The 14,271-nt window shown below is 39.6% G+C and overlaps 1 protein-coding gene across 7 annotated transcripts in view; it reads left to right on the plus strand.

Moving 5' to 3' along the window:
• fam49a (family with sequence similarity 49 member A) overlaps positions 1-14,271 on the plus strand; it is a 38,005-nt gene that overhangs the window by 16,025 nt on the left and 7,709 nt on the right. For 3 of the 7 annotated variants that reach the window (XM_052098972.1, XM_052098975.1, XM_052098978.1), the window contains exon 2: positions 8,113-8,164. The gene's annotated coding sequence lies outside the window, so the exon portion shown is untranslated. Of the gene's footprint in view, positions 1-7,058; positions 7,464-8,112; positions 8,165-14,271 lie in introns of all 7 variants that reach the window. The other 4 variants (XM_052098973.1, XM_052098976.1, XM_052098974.1 and 1 more) reach the window with 2 other exon arrangements.

Raw genomic sequence — 14,271 nt, forward strand, 5'->3', positions numbered from 1 at the left:
AATATCTTTTTGAAGAAACCTTTTTTTCAGTTTCTTCAAAATTTATTTTTTACTCTATTTTTTATTTAACAGCTGTTTTAAAAATCAGAACGAGTTGCATTATATATACTGGCCTTTTACATTCAGTATGAGCTGTGAACAAAACATGGAACATCCACAAGATTAAATAAATGGTTCTATAAGAGTATCTCAGTTTTTCAGTTTCTTTAGAACCTTAGAAAAAAATCCAAGATGAGATATATCTGCTTTTATGAGAGTGCTGCTGTCAGCTTCTCTCCTCATCTGCACAAGTGATAGTAAAGCGGTTTAAATAGTGCAGTTGTTGCTTCAGAAATGTATCAAGCATCCCGTATGCACTGTTCTATCTGTTTGCTCTGCGAGTAGAAGATAAAACCTTTATCACCAGGTGTGCGGACTGTCCTGACAAACAAGTGACCGGCAATGACAAAAGCCAATGTAATGAAGAGCACGCAAGAGTACAGAAAGGCTCTTGCGCCTTTCCCTGCTCTTGCTTATTTATGTAAAAAAATTATTAAATGAAAACCTCACCAACATCTCCTGAACCGCTGCCTCGTCATTATTTTCTTCTGTGTTTTCCCCCCGTTGTGTGCTAATCAGTGCAATTATGGGTGCAAGCTCATCTTTCATGTTGTTTGTTTGGCTTCTTATCACAAATAAACTCTCCCATTGCTATGTGCGTGGGTTTGTGAAAGAATGTCGGGATTGTAGTTTCATTCGGGCACAAATGGTCATGTGTTTGATACAGCTGGCCTGTAAACAGTCGTATATGTGTACTTGACTTTCTTGTATGCACTTAACTCGCGTCTTTGTTTCTACATCTGTCTGAAATGACAATTGTTTCACTCTGTAATATAGCTTGCAGGTAAAAGGTGGGGATGTGCAAAATGACCAATCGACCAGTCAGTGCGTTGTCTGTACTAGTTAGTGCAAATGAACTCATGTATAAGGCTGCATTATGTCCATTTTTATTTAACAAATAAATAATTATACAATATATCATTTTAACTTATCAAACTAATTTTGTTATTTTACAATTTAAAAATATAACATATATTACCACAGGTTGTTACTATTATCATAATTGTAATTTTGTAGCATACAAATGGAGGCTAATGAGAACTTGTTCAAGAACCATTTCTGGGGCTGTACTGAATTATGACACACATAACAATTCACCTGTAGTCCCAATGTTGTTGCGTGTTATTTGCATATGCATCCTGAGAAAGTTTGAGATCTTATGCAGTGTTCTCATAGACCACTCCATTCTTATAAACTGCTCCCAGATAACTGACAGAGAAAAAAAGTGAGAACTGTCCATTTGTGCGTGTTCTGCGAGACACGATTGAGCAACGTGCATAGGCGCCAAAGCATAATTGAACTTTTGAACAAAAAAGCAAATCAAACACATGCATCGCCGGCAATGATTTCATCTGTTCTTCAAAATATAATTAGGTGTGTTTCCTCAAGCACGCATCTTTGTGTCAAGCAGCATTTCTTGTCAACAGTGGCTTTTAAATGTGCAAAATTACCTGCCACTGTGCAGGAATACCCTGGTTGTTAGATTAGAAATATTGCTTGGACGTGACGTGCAGTTTACACCACCTGACATTTTGATAAGCCTTTTTACAGCTAAACTATTTATTAAAGAAGTGTTAGACAGAATCTGCTGAGTGATTCTGACAAATACTTTCCATAATACCTCTCAAATAAACTTTTGGATTATGCACAACAGGAACATTGATCACAGCAGAGGATTTTGACATCTTACAGTGAATAAATGGCATTTTGATGGCTGTAGCAGCAGTGCATTAAAGGACTAAATGTAAAGAATTAAAGAGACAACTTCTCAAAGAGAAAACCTATTAGTATGGAACATTGTACAAATATAGCTTCCTATATTTATCTATTAACCATTGCAGCATTAAGATAAACATGTATTTTTTTTTTTGTAAATATTTTTTTGTTTGTTTTCTTCAGGGAGGCGATATATTTTTTGCTCAAGAATAGTGATTTGTAACTGAATCGATTGTTTTTTTTTTTCTCAACCCTAATCTTTTCCTACTTTAAAACATGGGAATGTTAGTGTATGCATGGAAATTAATGTTGCCTCATGATTACAACCAGATTTGTTAGAGCCATGGTGATGTCATCATTTAAAAGGCCAGCCATTGCCTAGAGGAGCTACAATTTCATGATGTGGTCAGTTGGGACAGATCACCACCCATTTCACAACAATGGATTTTGTCTCAGCCTCTGACTATGCTTCCAAATTATCCATTGTTTGGTCAGCAGCCACAGTTTGTCATGTCATGTTTTTGCATTGGCATGCTATTGTGGCATTAACTAAAATATAGAAGTGTGATGATACTTCTACTGTGTGCACTCCAAGTGAAAATGGAATCTGGGAGTTGTTTGCTTGAATATGTCATGCTGTTGGTCATTTGGCCTGGGTCATTTGAAGAGCCCATCTGCCTCACACAGTCACACAGTTTTGTCCTGGAGGTTAGCAGCTGTTCAAAGTCTACTGCTTTGAAATTGGGCAGTACTCCTCCTCAGACTACTTGATATTGGTAATATGGAGCATATCTGAGTTTTTTTTATTTTAGGCAAAGAGGTGATCAGCACTGATTGGCTAATTTAAAATCCATCAAGAACTCATGCTTTTATCTGACATCTCTATTAACCAATATTCTGCTTTGAAACTAAATTTGAACTTGTGTTCCTGTATACACAGAAGTCCTTGGAAAAACAAATACCAAGCATGTGATGTTGACTAATTAATGACACTTTTGGTAATCTAAAAAGCCTTCCGTGTTAAGTGAAGCCAAACTTGACTTCACCTCAGACTTTTCTTTCTCACCCCTTGATTCTAGGTCAGGATTAGGGGTGTAACAGTTCTCGGTAAAAAAACGAATCGTACGGAAGCATTGGTACTGTGGTTCACCTCAATTTTATTGACGCATCTGGATCTCAAGTTTTTGTGAAGAAAATAAAGCGTCAAATAGGCACAGTTAATACCTCCGCTAATGCACGTGAAAGGATTGGTAGATGGATATGCTCCGCTTGTTTCACGTGGGTCAACTTGATTCATCACATTTCTGCAAGGTTTTTGTGTAGCTGAAAATGGCAAGTGGAGAAAACAAGCTGCTGTTAGAGAAGTCTCCTGCTTTATTCAGGTCTCCTGTCTAGAAACATTTTCTTTTTGCAGTCAGTTACAACAGCGATGGTCAAAAAACTTTTACAAAACAGGCACTGTTTGCAGACATCGTTTGACACGAGTGCTGTATAATGGTAATACATCAACACGTGATCATTTACGCCAAAATCACCGGGGAAAGATAGTGTGTGCATGCACAGACTTTTTAATTAGAGAAAAGGCTTTTTTAGTTAAAGACCCAGCAAAAATTAACCATGGTTTTACTATAGTAATATTGTAGTAACCATGACTGCTGTCACCATGGTTTTCTTTGCAGAAATAAAATTGAGGTGAACCACAAACATCCCAGGTGCGTACCGGGCGGAGCCCCGCCCCCACCTCGGCTACTCAGACCACATCTCTGTTATGTTAATTCCAGCATACAGACCGCTCGTCAGACGCACAAAACCGCTTCAGAAGCAGGTGAAAACCTGGCCAGCAGGAGCCATCTCTGCTCTTCAGGACTGTTTTGAGTGTACTGACTGGCACATGTTCAGGGACGCTGCAACATATGGCGATTCTACCAACTTGGAGGAATACACAGCATCAGTGACCAGCTACATCAGCAAGTGCATAGATAATGTCACTTTTTCCAAGACCATCACCACACGCTCCAACCAGAAGCCGTGGATGATTGCGGAGGTGCGCACGCTGCTGAGGTCCCGAGACTCCGCCTTCAGAGCAGGCGATAAGGCAGCCCTAAGAACAGCTAGGGCCAAACTGTCACGGGCAATCAGAGAGGCAAAGCGCGCTGCGCCCAGAGAATCCACAGTCACTTCCAGGACAGCGGTGACACGCGGCGCATGTGGCAGGGCATCCAGGCCATCACCAGCTACGGGACAACATCAGTTGCCTGTGACAAAGATGCCTCCCTTCCAGATGCGCTGAACGACTTCTACGCTCAGTTTGAAGTGCAGAACGATGTGGTGGCGAGGAAGACCACCCCTCCTCCCAACGACCAGGTGCTCTGTCTTACCACGGCAGATGTGAGGAAAACTCTACGTAGAGTCAACCAACGGAAGGCTGCTGGACCAGACAACATTCCTGGCAGAGTGCTCAGAGGATGTGCAGACCAGCTAGCAGATGTTCTTACCGACATCTTCAACATCTCTCTGAGCAGCGCCGTCGTTCCAGCGTGCTTCAAGGCCACCACCATCATCCCCATGCCAAAGAAGTCTTCAGTGTCCTGCCTCAGCGACTACCGTCCCGTCGCACTTACACCCATCATCATGAAGCGCCGAGAGGCTCGTCATGAGGCACATTAAGACCCAGCTGCCCCCTCACTAGACCCACTACAGTTTGCGTGATCGTCCAAACCGTTCAGCGGACGATGCCATTGCCACAACCCTCCATCTGGCCCTCACCCACCTAGACAATAAGGACTCATACGTTCGAATGCTGTTCATAGATTTCAGCTCAGCATTCAACACAATCATTCCCCAGCACCTGATTGGAAAGCTGAACCTGCTGGGCCTGGACACCTCCCTCTGCAACTGGATCCTGGACTTCCTGACTGGGAGACCTCAGTCAGTCGGATCGGGAACAGCATCTCCAACACCACCACACTGAACACTGGGGCCCCCAGGGCTGTGTGCTCAGTCCATTGCTGTTCACTCTGCTGACTCACGACTGTGCAGCAATGCACAGCTCGAACCACATCGTCAAGTTCGCCGATGACACGACCGTGGTGGGTCTCATCAGCAAGAACGACGAGTCAGCATACAGGGAGGAGGTGCAGCGGCTGACGAACTGGTGTAGAGCCAACAACCTGTCCCTGAATGTCGACAAAACAAAAGAGATGGTTGTTGACTTTAGGAGAGCACAAGGTGAACACACTCCGCTGAACATCGACGGCTCCTCTGTGGAGATCGTCAAGAGCACCAAATTCCTTGGTGTTCACCTGGCGGAGAACCTTACCTGGTCCCTCAACACCAGCTCTATCACCAAGAAAGCCCAGCAGCGTCTCTACTTTCTTCGAAGGCTGAGGAAAACACATCTCCCACCCCCCATCCTCATTACATTCTATAGAGGGACTATTGAGAGCATCCTGAGCAGCTGCATCACTGCCTGGTTTGGGACTTGCACCGTTTCGGACCGCAAAGCCCTGCAGAGGATAGTGAGGACAGCTGAGAAGATCATTGGGGTCTCTCTTCCCTCCATCAAAGAATTTACAAAAAACACTGTATCCGCAAAGCAACCAGCATTGTGGACAACCCCACACACCCCTCACACAAACTCTTTACCCTCCTGCCGTCTGGCAAGAGGTACCGAAGCATTCGGGCCCTCACGGCCAGACTGTGTAACAGCTTCTTCCCCCAAGCCATCAGACTCCTCAATACTCAGAGACTGGTTTGACAAACACACACACGTGTCCTGAGTTGCACTTTAATTACAGTCACTTTATAACTGTCTGCTACCTCATTAACTGATAGTATGTTATGTTTACGTTTTTAGAAACTGTCATCTTTTTGCACTACTGAGTACTGGTCGGCGCTGCACTGTGTCTATTGTCCTGTTCATTGTCAGTAATTTGTTGTACTGTCCCGTACTTTGCACATGTTTGCACGTGCACTTTATATAGGTATATATAGGTATTTTATATAGGTATTTTATTTCTTTGTGTTGTCTCATGTGGTCCTGTGTTGGTCCTTTGTTGTTTTTATGTAGCACCATGGTCCTGGAGGAACGTTGTCTCGTTTTGCTGTGTACTGTACTAACTGTATATGGTTGAAACGACAATAAAAACCACTTGACTTGACTTGGTTTTGATACAATTAACAATGGTTTTACAACAGTAATACTGTAGTTTCCATATAATAACCATGATTATACTATATATTGTACATGACAGTAACCATGTTGATTTTGTGGTTACTATGTTTTTACTACAAATACCATAGTTAAACTATGGTTACTGTAAAACAATAATTTTCATTCAGGGCAAACCTGTTGAAGTGTTTGTTACCAAATAGAGTATTTTTACTTTGGGTTTGGCAGTAATATATATTTTTTTCTGTGCATTGCAAATACTGAACTGTATTGAAAGTGTATCCCTAAAACTGTGATACCTTGAGAAATTTGAACTGTTACTTCCCTTAGTATCTTGTGCTCATCATCCATACTGTTGTGGTTCTGTTGCCTCAGAGGAAAGCTGTAACTCATATGTGCTGTGCTATGCAATTGCCCTTTAGTTGCTATGGAGATTGTTGTCATCCTGGCAGAAAGCAGCGGGCAAGTTGTGGTGATGCTTTTATATACAGTATGTGTGTAGCAGCCTTGATTTATTTTTTTTTTTTTTTTGAGTGAATAGATTGTAAGAAAGTTCATAACTGACACCCATGTGAACATGATAGTTGTATACATGCTTTCTCCTTTATTTTTATGGTTTTTGCAAAGATTCACATATCTCAGTAAGCAGAAATATTTCATTTTAACGCAGATAATCTTCAGACTCGTGAGCCAGGACCCTCCCTCATTTATCCTTTCAGTTTAATCTCAAATGATAACTGCTATTCAGCATGTTGCAACTTGTGTTACTGGGGTCACTGGAAAATTCCACTGCGAGTTCTGAAAAACATGTTTATTCTCTGGGAATTCTCTTTTCCTGATTCCAATACCTGGACCTGGTAAGAGGGAAATACCACAGATAAAATATCTGTAAAAATATAATTAAATGCCTGCTATGGCCTAGATCATCTTTGGCTAAAGGAAGATCTTCCCAAGTTACCTTGCACTTGGTTTTCCTACAGGTGCCCATCTGCCATTAATGCCAAACACTATGGTGTTTTTTATAGTGTGTAACGTGGTGTTTTCTCATTTTGAAATTCCTCTGGTTTTTCAGAGCATGTAAAATGGAGTGATGGCTTCATAAGAGAGAAAAAGGTGAAGAGATTGAGGAGGAGCAGGAAAGACCACTCATCCGGCTCATGAGTCGAGCAGCCGTATGCCCATATAAGGGAGTGTGACTCCATGACAGAGTCCCAGTGGGGTCTGTTCATGCCCTATCCTCAGGTTTGAGCGGGGGAAGGGGAGTGTGAGCACTATGGACACTGACAGATGGAAGGCGAGCCAGAGTGAGGAGTTCTTTATCTCTGTCTCTGTCTATTAGTGTGGGTAAATTTGAACTGTTGGTCCATAGTGATGCGTCAGTGCAGAAGAGGACGAAATGTAAATTTGGATCGGTGATCTTTATCTTCAAAAGATCAAGAAAGAGGGGAACTGGAGCACTGTCTGGTGGGTGGCGACCGTGAGTACCACTGTGGGCTGATAAAGCCTCTCTAGAAAAAAAAATAAAAAAGGTCAACACATGTTGGTTTTGGCCCATCTTCTGTCAGGGCAACTCTAGAGACCTGAATATTAAATGACTTCATCATTAAAGTAGCTTCCTTTTTCCTTGACAAATGGGTTGTTAATTTGGCAGCTTAAAGTTGTTTCAAAACTTGTGTGTCAAGTTTTTTTTTTTTTTTTGCTTTCATGATGATCCTTTATTGTATGAACGCTTGAATGCTTGTTGTTGTTCTTTTTCCTTTTATATTGTCAGATTAGCCTTTTTAGAGAAACCATGACCATAACTAATGGTACCTGTCCTCCAGAGTGCTATGCCACGAGTTGCATTGACTAGGAATTTCACTGGATATTTAAACCCCAGTTTAAAGGAATCTTTAAATGCTCTTTTTTTTTTTTTTCAACTGGTGAAGCTACTCGTTTGACATTTATTGATATTGTATGATATTTATCTAGTCAATTGTGTATATTATCATTAGTTGCATTTATAGTTTGGATTAGGGCATCCTGGTGTTTTAATAAAGTCAAGTTTCGAACCAGCAAAAATACATTTGTTCTTTTTTTCTTCAACACAACATGCAGGACTGATTTGTTGCTCTTTCTTTTTTCAGAATTAAGAACAAGTGGATGAACATACAAAACATACATTCTCCTCCAGAAAAGGTAATACTGACAAACATGCACTGATAATGGCATCTTGTTGCTAACAGCTAGATCAGATGTAAAGCTTTATCACTTACAATTCTAATTAGGTGTTTGTTGTTAACATTAGCTTCATGAACAGTGCTTCTCCTGACACAGTAGTTTGTAACATTTCCCTTTCTCTGTTGGCAAGTGGACTAAGGAATACAGGCAGACATTACAATAAACACAACTGTGGTAAACTCTGAATGAGTGCTGTGGTGTTTAGCCTCCACAAAACAGGATGTGTTGTAGTGTAGGCCCGGTGCCTCTCATAACACATACAGATTTTATAAACACAAACGGTCACTGGGGGAACCTCATTAGGAAGTGAATAAACCAGTAATCTGTGAAGCTGTTAATATAAGGCCTAAGCGAGAGCAAGCTCTGTTTAAGGCCAACCGAGAAGCAAAAGTTAATTTACTGCTCTGTTTAGGAGTTGCTCTGCATGCCGAGGCCAACAGAGGTCTTTTCAGACATGTATAAAGTAGCTTATTGTTCTGCACGCATGGCCTTTCATTGCTGCATACGTTGTTTAATCGCAAAGCACAGAAGCTTTTGATTCCTTCCAATTCCAGTAGCCATGGGGGTCTCAACGTTACTGTACGTCCAGTGCTTCTGTCTTGCAGCTGGACTGAAATTAAGACAAAGCATATTGGACAATGAAATTAGTCTGCTCCCTTAAATATTTTATACATCTGTGATACCTTGCAGCCTATAGCAAGACTGGGCTTTATGCTTAAATATTTTTTTAGGAGCACAGATGTAGTCCAGTTTTTCAAGAGATGGTAACATTAATGTGCCATAATATAATCTGCGCAAAATGCACGTGAAAAATTTGCTTGACAAAATTCAGGAACATGGTGTGAGTCATGACAAAGGAGTTTAAATTCTTATGAACCAAATTTTATATTTTCAGTTAATTCGAGTTTTTGCAAAAGAAAAAAAAAACAGCTCATGTTAACCTGTTTTACCTTGTGAACATAAATATACAAAAACACAATGTTCAGTCTATGGAGTGTGGTCCTCTTAAATGTATATAAGAACTTTAAATTGACATCTGCACTGCTGAACACAATCTTCCTGTCACACATGGTACAACAATCAGATGTGGTATATAGTTGGCCAGGCTTTGTAAACTTTAACTTTTAAAGTAAAATTTTATGCTTTTCATTTCATTCAAGCTAACTAAAACGTCTCGCACAACTTTTTTTGCGCTTGCTCGGTTGACTGAAGGGATGAAAAGAAGCCAATCGCAGTGTAAAACTTAATTATTGTGCAGTGTAGATGCATTTGGTAGTTGCAATTTTATTCCGATTTATTCATACTTTGACCAAAATTGGGGTCCTTAAAATGTGTCCTAACCTAGGGTGACCATACGTCCTCTTTTCCCCCACACATGTCCTCTTTTTCTGACCTTAAAGTGTCCAGCCGGGATTTCTAAATTTGCGAAAATGTCCAGGTTTCGGCTTTAGATGCATTATGATGTGCATCTGTTCTAATATTTAATTGTAAAATGTTTTTTTTTTTAAATGTAAAAAACAATCCTTCATTGTGTGTGCGCACATATTTGCATTGTTTTAACCCCTCTTTGTAAGTCCCGCCTTCTCGCACACAACTGGTCGATTATGAGAGGCTTGCAGCAGCTATTGGCCAAATTACTGCCTGTCAATCTCTCCACGAACGCACAAAGCGCTGTTGTGTTCGGCATCAAACTGTTGCTTGACATTAGCTGAGTGAAAACAATGCCCAAACGAAAGTGCACATTTACAGAAGATTTGCACAAAAACATCCCATGCTTTCATCCAGGTCGAGATCCGTGGGAAGCAGAATGTATGACATGTAAAGCTTGCACTTATGTGTCAGTTGCTAATAAAGGTGCAAGTGATTTAGAAGCACACATTAGCTCTGCGAAGCATAAAGGGTCAGCAAAAGGTGAAAGTTCATCAGGTAAATTAACAGACTACTTTTTGCGACCAGGTAAAATTATCACATTGCTCCATTCAAAATAATAGTAATGGTAATGTTGGAAATTTTTATGTATTTATATGTATTTATGTTATGCTAATAGTGTCTTTTTCACTGTATTAAAGTTTGTATTCAGAGTAACACTGTTTTGAACCCTATTATTCCTATTCATATTTCTGTGTATTTTCATATATGCAGCCTGCTCTACCATTATAAAGATCTCATTATTTTACATTATGATGTTATGATCTTACCATATGTTCCTGAGACCCAGGAACAATTTCCTTGTTTTAAATGTCAATATAGTGTTTGTTGCATAAAATACATATTATTTAAAAAAAGTAATAATATTGTATTTGATGTGCTGAATTGAACTGTGATACATTTCAATCCATATTTATAGACTAAGGAGATTACGTCGTCATGGCCAAACTCTCAAACATTTGGTATCTCTGAAAAGCCTAAGGAGTCCTCTGATAATACCCTAAGATTTACCACTGTAGCATGTATGGGCTAAGAAAAACTTATTTAAATATGTCCTTTACAAAAATGTATTGCAAGGCCTCAGGAGGATAATTACCTTTTTAAAGCCTAATGTATGAAATATGGTACAGGTTTTACAGGGTTAAGGAGTTTAGACAGACTGGTGTTATACTATAGCAGGTATCTCCTGACCTCCGCACACATGCTCCATTGATGTGCACATCCATTGTTCTTATTTCCAGCTTCGTCTTCAGGGCAGGGTTGCCCAGCTGTGCGCAAGGTCTCACTTAAGTTCGAGATGTGAAGTTCACACTAAGGGCTTAGTAACTACTTGTTACTACTAAGTCAGTGCTTAATTTGGTTGCACCACCTGTTCTTAAGGCTAGTAGGTCATAAGCTCTCCGAAAAGTAATGCGTAGTCGTTTAATATGACGTTTACTTGTATCGATCCAATAAGTAGCCTTTCAATTTGAACACAGAAGTGTTAAACAGCCCTGAATTTCAGTTTGATCTAGTTACGGTTGATGTTCAAACCTTGTTTGCTCATGTAACTATCAATAAATGATTTTCCCATTTGAAATAATACGTAATAAAAAAAGATTTCATGGTGTACTGAAATAACAATATTCAATAACTGTATCTCAAATGAATAATGGGCAATAAATAAATAAACACTAATACAGCATGGTGGAAAAAAAATAGACATTTATTCATTTTAATATCTTATATATTTTGTATATGTTGAAACTTGACACCGGCAGCATACACAGGAAAGTGCACTGTTAGATCTGTTTCATGCTGAAGAGCCACTTAAAAGTAAAAAAAATGTTGTTTTTTTTTCTCTCTTGTAAATTTAAATGAGTGTAAATACCAGCATCATCATATATGTCAAAAAGAATGAATCCTGTCAACCAAAACATGAGCTCATTGATGTCATTAAATGAGTCTGCTTTTTTATTCCATCCGTTACTCCTGGTCGGAGGCTTCTGTAAATATTTAGTCCTACTTAAGTTTAATGGTGCAAAACTCACATATTTAGTAGTGCCTAAATTGTGACTTAGTGCCCATTTATGCCACAACTAGGCTAAGTTGTAACTTACGTATAGCTGGTAATATTTAGCATCGATTACATCTTTTAGCACTTCTTTGTGAAAGCAACGGCTCAACGGTGAGTGTTACTCACCTCGTGGACCCACTAATTAGTGCAAATAATTTTAGATGCATGTGCATTCTGCGCGTTCAGTGATGCACGGTTCGAAAAATCAGGCTGTGCATGTTCAGTGCTCAATCACTTTGCTGATGCCGAAATTTGCATAACGTGTCCAGTACGCATACGGCAAACTTTGTCGATTGAGCTAAAGTTTTTCTGTATTGAACCTGGAACTTTCCTTTTAATACATAATTTGCCGTCACAGGTGTGCGTTTATAGTGTGTTATAATTTATATTTTATAACAGCTTAAAATGTGCCTCATCCAATCAGAATTTAGATTCAGGACTGTCCATTTTAATACAGCTAGTATTAATTTCCCTTTATTAAGATTATGTTGTTCGTTTTAACTCTAGTTTTTATAAACAGGACGTTTTCTGCAACATTCCCGTACCAACTTTCCTGGTTATTCCGGTTTAAAATATTTTCTCTTGCCCCTCATCTTACTTCACAATTTTTCCATAGCTCCCATAGCTGCATGTGAAGGGCACTAGAGCACTTGTAAAAGGTCTGTCAGACTGAAAAGCACAAGGAACATGTTAAAGGTTTTCATTACACTTCACAAACACACTGCCAAGGTCCCTCCAATTTTTTACACCATAAGGTCACCTTGTTAATGATGCAGGACAAGGGCTGTGTGCGTGTGTTTTCAGATGCATTTGTAATAGCAGTATGTGGGCAGAGAGCTGGTCTGAATGCAGGCGTGCTGAATTTGCCATACTGTGATGTATGATGAATAGAGTTCATAGTGATGGGGACACACACTCTTGCACAGTGGTTTAGAAATGAGCAGAACGTTCTGTGCCTGCTTTGTTTCACAGCCACCGAGTAACAGTTTCTCATGCTTTTGCAAGTGCAGTTGCTCCGATGGTTGGAGCACTGTAGATTTTACAGGAAACTTGTTTGAATCGGCTGCACTCATGTGTGGTGGTTAACCACATACAGCAGAAACAGCATTGTTTTCACATCCTCTTGCGTAGAAGATTATCTGGAGAATCAAACCGTGACTTGTGATTACAACCTTGCTTGAAGGGGCTGCTGTTAATTCATTTCTAGGCTTGCAGATGAATGTGATCAATTAAAATGCAAACTCATCATTAAATATTCTGGCCTAGATTACATAGTCACTTTGCACACCACTACAGTGCATCCTTTTTAGATGCTAAGATTTACAACCAGTAATACCAGATAATGGGCCGGTTGCATAAAACTGTTTTAGACTAGTCTTACAAGTTAGTTGGACTAGTCAGTTGTATAGCTTAAATCGGCCTAATTTATGACCAAAATGTAAGTCTACCCCTAGGTTAACTGTCGTTGACATTTCTATGTTGCCATGGAAAATAACTCTACAAATCTTTTTAGCGAAGGTGATGAGTGCCCACTGTCCGCTATTTTTTAGGGGTGAAAATCCAGTTGAAAGTGATCATCCCTATGCCCTACTCACTACGAAAGACAGAGCTCTTGATGTGGGCACTCTGAAGGGAGCATGGCATCACAGTTTAATTGTAGCCTTCCCTAAAATCTTGTGAAAGGGCCCTTTGTGAAATAATGTACTTTTTTTGTTTGGAACTACCTTGCGAGTGGCACCCCCTTCCCGAAGTGCCCTTTAAGGGCACATAAATGTCATTTGGAAAACTCCCTAAGTCATTCAGGGTCTTACTTTTCCTGCAATGCGAATAAGTCTGTCTTCCTAAAAACAGATGTGAGCTTGTTTTATGCAACAGACTTTCTCTGACGTCTTTAGTAAGTCATACTAATTGTTAGGTAGTTTATGCAACCGGCCCAATAGCGTTATGATGTGCACTTGCTCCCTCTACTGGATCAAGTTGTTGCAACCATTGCCATGTAAATTAAATGCATTACAGCAAGGATCTTTTTTTTTTTTTCAGCCTCATCTAAAACCTAAATTATTTACTTGAAATACCTCTTGAGATTTGAAGTAATGTTAACCTATTATTAAATGTGAAGTTCACAAGGTCTCCACTTTTTTTTCTTCTTTTTTTTTTTTAAAGGTCATTCAAGTTTTCCATTTAAATGTTTCATTATTATTATTATTATTATTATTACCAATTATGTTTTAAAAGTTATGCATTTTCATTTATTATTTAATTAATTAGGCAATGAGAGCTGACATGGGGTCAGGCACCAAATAGACATACATAGGCTTGTTGCTGTATTATTAAAGGTCTGCCAGTATAAACAGGCATAGTTATTATATGAATCGAGTGATGTGTCTTAGCAAGGTATATAACGAAAAACTGTCCGAATGAAGAATCAACTCAAGCTATTTCTCCAGCCATTCTCTGTTGTAAGCAGAGTTAAAACTGCTCCAGTAATTATACTTGCCACTTGTCATATGTAATTAAGAGGGAAATTCTTAGTTACCACCCACAGCCAGAGGACAAAATAGTTTCTACTACTTGAAATGCA

Source organism: Xyrauchen texanus, chromosome 30, assembly GCF_025860055.1.
Source record: "Xyrauchen texanus isolate HMW12.3.18 chromosome 30, RBS_HiC_50CHRs, whole genome shotgun sequence".
NCBI classification, from domain to species: Eukaryota; Metazoa; Chordata; class Actinopteri; order Cypriniformes; family Catostomidae; genus Xyrauchen; species Xyrauchen texanus.